The 9497-nt window shown below is 34.6% G+C and overlaps 1 protein-coding gene across 3 annotated transcripts in view; it reads right to left on the bottom strand.

Moving 5' to 3' along the window:
* Positions 1-9497, bottom strand: part of LOC117167561 (1-phosphatidylinositol 4,5-bisphosphate phosphodiesterase gamma-1) — a 400270-nt gene that overhangs the window by 119913 nt on the left and 270860 nt on the right. The gene's annotated exons all lie outside the window — the stretch shown is intronic.

The raw sequence follows: 9497 nt of genomic DNA, 5'->3' as shown, positions 1-9497 counted from the left end.
AAATTAATAAAAATAAAAGAAAAAAAATAAAATCAAAATAAAATTTGTAGTCGGTAGAAAAATGAGAAGGCATCCAACCAAATCGCCTTGCTTCTCTTTCTTTATTTCTTTCGTCACATTTACTTGAATTTTGGACGTTAAATAGGATTTTTAATTTGTTTTTAGTCTCATTTAAATACCTTAGATTTTAATTCTGCTGACTTGGATTGTAGGTCACTTCTTTGTCGGGTTGGTTTGTGGCTGGTTTGCCTTTTGAACTTTCACTGCATTCTTGGGAGATCATTCTAAGTCGTCAGGGAGATAGCATCGTGGCAGTGTTGCTGTGCCTGCAGACTACAAATTTTATTATTATTTTGTTTTATTTTTATTTCCATTTCTATTTTTATTTATTTTTATTTTATTTGTTTATTTTTTGCCTTGATAAGGGTGCCGTATGGGTTCCGAAACGTTGGTGATTATATATATTTTTACAAATGTTTTTAATTGTGATTTGATAATGATAAGACAAAAAGAAGACGAAAGAAATAAAAAAAAGAAGGAAGGGGTTTTGGTTGGCTGCCTTCTCAATTTTCTTCCCTCTTTTTTTATTTTTGGTCCGAAGGAGGGGAAATTTGTTCTTTTCTTTTTTAAGAGGAAGAATTTTTTTAAAAACTTTCCGACACTACTAAAGCTTTGTTTTTTATTTAAAAAATGTCCACTTAGTTTACTATCTCAGTATCTCCTTATGTATTTTGAAGTACTGGTTCTGAAAATCACTTTTTTCATAACATAAATATTCTCGGAGCTATTTAACATTTACGAAAATAAACTATTCGAAAACTATTTAAATCCTATTCATTCACTACTGTCTAACTATTAGAGTACTTATCACTCACTATTCGGTCACTATTCAAAGCCTATTGGTGCTCAATAGTAAACGAATGGTGAATTGGCTTAAAAATGTGTTAAAAAAGGAGGGGGCTGACCACGAACGCCATTTCTATTTAGAGATAATGGTTTAAAAATTCGTAATGAGCACCGCTTGTCCAAAGCTTGTAGTGTCTCTAGGAACTAGTAGATGGCTGCAGACATGACAAATGCAAGTAAGTACTGATTTCCAAAATCCCTTTGCACTTCCTCCCCCTGTATCTACTGTGATTGAGCTCAGTCAGTGATGCTTTTTTTTTTGGAGCGAAATGAAAACATTCAATACATTATATTTAAACATTTCCACAATAATTACTTATTTAAACATATATTTTAATGAAGGTAGTTGTCGTTCAACAGTCAGATATCTGAAAAGAATCGTTTTTCTTTGATTTTAAGAATCAAAATATTATAACTGATACCATTTCAAATAAAAAACATTATTTTTTATGTAAAATGTCATAATTTAAAAAAATACATTAATTTTCACCATTTTTCAAGCCATTTAATTTTTTTCCTGTCGCTTCTTACCAATTAAAAAAAATGATTGCATTTTAATAAATCACGTCTTATTTTCCCCGGGAAAACATTCTATGAAACTCTACTGTTTCCAATTTGAAAAATAACAAAATGATCTTAAAATATATACATTTGTTTACAATTTATTGCGCAACTAAAAATTATTGTAACGATTTTAGCAATAGAAATTTTTTTTTAAATTGGAATCATTTTTCCAAATTTGATCGGAACAAACAGAAAAAATTCGATTACAAAAAACATTTTCCATAAAAAAGGAATACGCAGTATTATCTCATTTGACAAGTGATGTGTGATTGCATTAAATTTCAATAAAAATCTATTAGTGACGGAATCTACAGTCTTATTGAGCTGCATGCTGGTTCTGACAAGATGACAATTATGTCATTTGCCCAGTAGAGGTTGCCTCAGCGTAGTCCGTGTACGCTTACCGACTAATCAATGCGAATCAATTTTCATAATAAATATCGCATTTAACACGTGACTTGCGCTTGACTGTTCGTAATATTGGGTTGATAAATTTTGTTGGACCATGACTCAATTCGAAAATAATACAAATTTTCGTTATATAAAGTTTAATTACATTGTTTACAAAAGGGTTGTTTAAAATCTTTTACAATTACCGGAATTAATTCATTTAAAGCAGAAAATTAAAACTTGCATTATATTTCAATAAAAATCTACCAGCGATGGAATCCACAGTCTTATTGAGCTGCATGCTGGGTCTGACAAGATGACAATTATGTCATTTGCCCAATAGAGGCTTCTTCAGCTGATTCCGTGTACGCTTACCGACTAAGCAATACGAATCAATTGCGAAATAAATGTAGCATTTAACAAGTGATTCGGGCTTGATTGTCGGTAGTGTTGGGTTGACAAATTTTGTTGCACCATCACTCAATTCGAAAATAATAAAAAAATTTGTTTATATAAGGTTTTATTACATTGTTTACAAAAGGATTGTTCAAAATCTTTTACTTTTACCGTAATCAATTCAAGTAAAGCAAAAAAATACAAATTGCATTTCATTTCAATAAAAATCTATCAGCGACGGAATTCACAATCTTATTAAGCTGCATGCTGGGTCTGACAAGATGACAATTATGTCATTTGCCCAGTAGGGGCTGCTTCGGCTGAGTACGTGTGCACTTACCGACTAATCAATGCGAAATAATTGCAAAATAAATATCTCATTTAGCAAGTGATTTGCGCTTGACTTTTGGTAATGTTGGATTGACAAATTTTGTTGGGCCAGGACTCAATTCGATAATAATAAAATTTTTCGTTAATATAAAGTTTTATTACATTGTTTACGAAAGCGTTCTTCAAGTTCTTCTACAATCACCGGAATCAATTCAATTAAAGCACAAAATTACAAATTGCATTACATTTCTATAAAAATCTATCAGCGACGGACAAGATTATCTCAAGTTTTCTGTTGTCGTCGTGATATTATTTTGCTTACATCGAACTTAAAGTTCCAAAAGCAAAAAGGACATTGCGATTTCGGAAGCACAGGATTGTTAGTGAGATTTCTTACATTCGAAATGAAGATGAGGATAAACCTCCGAAAAGCGCTTATCTCCGATTAATTCAAAACTTCGTATGCATATGTATTTTAATCTGTTGATCACGAATATGATAGTGAAAATACCCGAAAATTTTATTTTCAACGTCAAAATCTCTAAAAACTGAAAACGTACTCCATGTGCGTAAGTCAAATAAGACATTCCAAAATAATCTTAAAAAGATTCAAAAATATTTATTATTAAAATTCATTTATGAATATTTCTGTGTATCTGTACTAGCTCTAAATTTGAACATTGTTTTTTAAAACATAAGAGTCTTCTCCGAAATGCAAACACTTAATGATAAATTCAAGGAATATAAATAGTTCAATAATGTAAAATATTGAAAAATTGAAGTTTTGTAAAACGCAAAGTCTGAAAAAAATATTATTAAAAAACTTAAAAAATTGTACTATTTATAAAAATTAAAAATTAAAGGGCCATATATGGGCCAGATCGGGCCATCATTTTGGATGCCTAGATCTGGACCCTATCGGGTAAGGCGTGTCATTTACGGTCTGGTGCTAGACAGATTACCCTACTTGGGCCACATTTTTCCCGATCGGGGCTCGACTGCAAGGGAAACAAAAAATATGTTATTTAACATTTTATTGCACCTTGTCTAATTTTTCCTAAAACTTCATTTGTTTAATCGCAAGTTTTTTTTAACAAAATGTACGCATTCTTTCAAAAAATAATCAATGAGAATTTCTAGATCTTTGTTTGGTAAACAACTTTTGTGAATCAATTGTTTCGTTCCTTTTGTTGATTAAAAAAAAATCGTAACTGATAATATTACTTTTTACAATTAAAACGAAACCAAGGCGTCCTAGAACAAAATCATTTATGACAACTTTGTAGCTATAAACATTTTTTTATTGAGAGCCAAGTTAGAAGCATATAGTAGGATAAGGAAAAGAAAATCTTTAGGCGAAAAAATAGGTTGAGCGATTGACGATAATTGTTCACAGATAAATGTTTTCGGCATTAATAATACTAAATAATTAAAAAATACTAATAATAATAAAAATGAGTGGTCAAAATAAATTTAAGACGTTCAAAATTTAAGAGCTTTTTTTCAAATCGAGAATCTGTAAATCAAATTATTTCAGAATAAAATTTCGAAAATAGAAAAAATCAAAATCATGAAAAATTGATTACTTAAAATTCAAAGGAATTGAAATTGCATTAGCGCTTATAAATTTATAAATTGGAGACCCCTGTCTAGGTCAATAAATTCACCCATGTTTTTTTATTTGCAAAAGACAATATTTTTAGCCGCTGCTCTGAGGCTTCAAAATTGTCTAATTGAAAATAGAGAAGTCATAACACCATGTAAGGTTCGATCCACAGAGCAGTTATAGATTTATTAACTTATTATTACTTTGCCATTCAACTCATTGTCTGTGACCGCAGCAAAAACCGTGCACAATGAGTGGTCCAACTGAAGTTCAACTTTATTTGCAGCCCTCCACCTGTAGTCCCTTCAACCGGTGTTCAACTTAAATCTGTTATTTTTCATAAGCTTTTCTTACTATTTTCTCAATTAAATCAAACGCAAATTAATTTTTTTTTTTGAAATTTTATGTGACTTTTGATATGCCTAAACCTTTCGCATAAAATTTCTTAGATTTAAAAATGGGATAAGTGCAATATTCACTGATGAATAGGCTGGGGCGAAAAACCAACATTCTGCGTCCAGGAAACGCCTGGGTGCGGAAAAGTGGCCCAGTCCAATCCGAAACTCAGTGCACTTTGTAATTTTGAAATCGGATAATATCTTTAGTCTGTTCTTTGAGGGTGAAATCTCGAAATTTCACTAAAAAACACTACAATTTAAGGTTTTGCAGAAATGGGCATAAACTCGATACCGATGCCTTCCAAGGGCGACTTTACGATGAAAAGTCATCAGAGGGTACTTAGAGGTCCGTACCGAGTCGCCAAAGTCACCCCATGCCAATCTTCATGGAGGGGGAAATGGCTCAAAATTGCGTATTTTCGAGTAAAACGCCTAAATAATTGGGCGGTCCCTGGGTCATGTCTGTTTACGAGCACACGAGCGTCTGTGCCACCTCTACACTGAAGCTGGAAACCATCCCCCCGGTCGCTGGTCTCCTTCTCCCCTCCCCCTCCTCCTCCCTCTGGTCGAGCGTTGTCGAGACTTGTCAGAACCTGTCAATGGCTCGTACTGTTGGCTCACGCCTAATGTTCGTTCACTCGCACGTGCTAGTTGACGTTGTCGTTATATTTTCTGCTTCTCATTGTCTCGTCGTTGGTTCTTTTGGTGGTAGAGATTCTGGTTCTGCCTGCAGTCCCCTCTTTGGTTCATATGCGACAGCATGTCGATATTCGCAAAGAGAGACTTTGTGCAGTGCCCTATGTTTGGTCCTCAAGAAGATTTTGGTCCGAACGTTTTGCCAACGAGGGCTGGCGTTCTGCTATGTTGTAGGAGGTTCGAAGGCAAAAGGGCTGTCTTTCAGAAAAAGACAAGGAGCCTTCGTTCGGAGACATTGCCGACGAAGTCTGTTCTAAACTATAAGTTATTTGGGAATCTGCTTCTATCCCAACGTTCTCAGAGCAGCGCATTAAGGAATGTCTCACAAATCTTCATAAAAAATACACTACGTTGAAAAATTCATTGAAGAGTAAAACAACTCCTCAATGTAATAAGGATGAGAAAATGGCCGCCTTCAAAGAGTACTGCGTAGATGTCTCTGAAACAAAAAGAATACATAAGAGAGCAGAACGTAATGCAAAAGGAGGCAGACTAGAACGGGGAGAGGGCGGGGAAAGCGTTCCTACTGCATCGGCCTCCACATCTTCCTCTACGATTGATATGGATATAGATTTAGATTCCTTCTTCGAGGAAGGTGAAGGTGATAATCCTCCTCCTGAAATTAAGGTAAAGGTTGATGCTTCTACCGATGATGACGATTTTTATGAGATACCACGCAGACTTGTGTAGAGAAAATCATTGCAGGCCAGACTTGACTTATCTGAAGCAGCAGTAGTTCTCAAAGATATGGTATAAGTCAACGGGCTGCGGCACATTTAAGCTCGTCTGTACTCCTCGCTGCGAATCGAGCAGGTATGATCTTCCCGGATATTTCTCAAAAAGTACCTGAGTGTCTAGTCATAGATAAAAGTAAGATAAGGCGCGAGAAAATTAAAATAGGCTCCAACGTGAAGGAGGAATCACGCCATGAGGATTTTATTCGTGGCTTATACTTTGATAGTCGGAAAGACGAAACATTGACAGCCTCCGGATTTATTAACGAGGAACACATATCTTTGGTGGCCGAACCAGGTTCTAAATACGTAGGCCATGTCGTCACACCATCAAGCCATGCCCAAGATGAGTGTGATTCTATTTATAATTACGTAACAACAGAACTGAATGGAGGCTTCGATGCAGTGGTAGTCATGGGCTGTGACGGTAAAAATACGAATACGGGCTGGTAGGGAGGAATTATTCGTCTACTAGAGGAACGACTTGATCGTCCCTTGCAGTGGGTTGTCTATTACATTTCAATGAGCTACCGTTCAGAAGTCTTTTCGTATTTATTGACGGACCTACCTCTGGTCCGAACAAATACTCAGGGCCAATAGGGGGACAACTTCCAACTTGTGAGACCCTCGATGTTGTAAAGTTTAAACAAGTTGAGTGTGACTTACCTGAGATTGAGCCCACTGATTTCAGCTCAGATCAAAGATATCTTTATGAGATATCAGATGCCATACGGTTCGGAGCGTGCTCTCCTGAGCTGGTCAAGGTTTCTTCCTCTGAAGTACCGAAATGTGGTAAACACTTCCATTCAGACAAACGGCTTCTCTGCTACGCCAGAAAATATACTTCTTGGAATGGTAACCGACCCTAGGCTTACCGTTCGCCAAGACGCACTCACCAAAATCCTGGAAAGCAAAACATAAGCAACAAACAACTATTAGATACAATATTGTGCCAAAAATTAATTTTGGAGCTAATAATTACACAGAAATGATTGATTGGGAACAGACAGATGTTTCACTTACTGTACCTACAGTTTTAATTCCTATAACAGAGGATGAACTTACCGCTAAGCTATCTATGGCCGATGGCTTGATATCAGACTGGGTGTTTACATCTTTCCGTTGTCACACAGTAGCGGTGGAAAGAACTGTTAGACTGGTAACAGAGGTGTCCAGACAAGGCATCAGTCCTGAGGCTCGGGACCGACAGATACGCGCCACACTTCTTTCTCGAAAGACTGTCAACTTATTTGACACTAAGAAAGACTTTGTGGGTGTAATTAATGACTCTGAGACTTAAATAGGCACGTTCTACATATGGTTGGTTGGTTGGGTAGGGCGTGGGTGGAGCCCGATGTGCAGCCACCTCCACGTGGTGGAGCTAGGAGCTGCACAAGTATTTAAGCGTTTTACTCTAAAAGACGCAATTTTGAGCCATTTCCCCCTCCATGAGGATTGGCATGGGGTGACTTTGGCGGTTCGGTACGGATCTGTAAGTACCCTCTGATGACTTTTTATCGTAAAGTCACCCTTGGAAGCCATCGGTATCGATTTTAAGCCCATTTTTGCAAAACCTTAAATTTTAGTGCTTTTTAGTGAAATTTCGAGATTTCACCCTCAAAGAACAGACTGAAGATATTATCCGATTTAAAAATTTCAAAGTGCGCTGGGTTTCGGATTGGACTGGCACACTTTTCCGCACCCAGTCGTTTCCTGGATGCACAATGTTGGTTTTTCGCCCCAGCCTACTGATGAGTGATCAAGCATATAAAACTTGATAGAAATTGACTTATAATTTCGCGACCAAAATCCAAGAAGTAAATATTGGAAACATTTGACATTTTAAACTGCATAAGACATAAAAGTGGCTAGAACAACAGCGAAAATATTTCTTTTTAAATAAAAAATCATGGGTAAATTTATTTGCATAAGAGAACGGCCTTTTTCAAAAACTGCTCTGAGAAGCCTTTTTCTGATATAACTGGACAGACCTTGAGGTACAAAGTATTTTATTTCAAATATTTGAACTAAGCAATTGCCGGTATTTGTTCACAAACATATTTTTTCGACATTAATAATAATAAATAATTAAAAAATACTAATAATAATAAAAATAAGTGTTAAAAAATAAATCCAAACCGTTCGAAATTTGAGAGTTTTTTTTCCAATCAAGAATCTGTAAATGAAATTATTTCAGAATAAAATTTCGAAAATAGAAAAAATTACATACATTAAATTCAAAGGAATTACAATTGCATTGCCGCTTTGAAATAAAAATAATTTTTAATTTGATACTACTTAAAACTATATTTAATTTTTCAAAGCTCAAGCTGCTTAAGTTGTAGAATTTAACATTTTTATTACACTAAAAAACATTTCATTCCACCAATTTTTCTAACATACAAAAATTAATTTTTCGTAATTTTTGCTGTTCAAAATGTATATTTGTTAACTTATAAACCTTTGAAATTGAATTATTCGAGAAAAAAAAATAAAAATAAAAAATAATCTTCAATTTTTAATAGAAAAGTTTCGAGAGGCGCTATTGCAACTGAAGGGGAACAATTCTTTGCTTTGGTATTAGTTAGACGGTTTCACCGCGCGCCGTTCTACGCCGCCTCTGATTCGGATTCAGCACCGTCGGCATGGTAGCGTATCGGCGCGTTGACGTAATCTTAGGTATCTTTAGATGGAAACGAATTATAAGAAAAAATACTAAACTAGATCGTCAGGCCGCCAGCCGCCGCCAAGTAGGAAAGAAAGCGGCGCACCGGTGCGCCGCCCGCCCCTGAGCAATATTGCTCAAATCGCCGCCGGCGGTCAAAAATCTGTCAGCGCAACCCTCTAGCATTACCAGATTATTAAAATTGTAATTTATTTATTTTTGCATCTCTGTTCAAAATAATAATTTCATTGATTATCTAAGTCGATTTAACCATTTTTTAAACTTTTAGCATTGAAAACTTTGTTATTATGGATTTTAAACTTGATTATATTTTTAATATTAGCTAACAAAAATCCAAGACGCGTGAATTTCTTGCTACTTTGTAATATTTTACATTACTTTGTTGTGATATAATTTTGTATGTAATTATGGGAATTATATAAAATATATACTTCTAGATAAATTTGAGCCTGAATTTAAAAATTAAATTTTGAATTATTTATAAACAAAACAATTTTTAGGGAATATAAATTGTGAGTATACAACATTACAATTGCATTTAATATTTTGATTAACAATTTTAAAGTAACGAAAACTAAATATTTATTATTTTATTTCGTAATTATCAAATTTAGCTTTTAAAAGTCAAATTTTTTGATGCATTCGATATTGTTTACATGTTTTCTCTTGATATTAAGTTTGAACATGAAGTAGTTTTTAGTATTTTGAAATCAGTCGTGAAATTTGAATATAACTTGTAAAAAAAAACTTCACAAATTTGAATTCTATATAATAGATTTCGAAAATTGCCC

Source organism: Belonocnema kinseyi, chromosome 2 (assembly GCF_010883055.1).
Source record: "Belonocnema kinseyi isolate 2016_QV_RU_SX_M_011 chromosome 2, B_treatae_v1, whole genome shotgun sequence".
Classification (NCBI taxonomy): Eukaryota; Metazoa; Arthropoda; class Insecta; order Hymenoptera; family Cynipidae; genus Belonocnema; species Belonocnema kinseyi.
The sequence above is the reverse complement of the archived record's forward strand: the minus strand, read 5'-3'. Positions and strand labels throughout refer to the sequence as shown.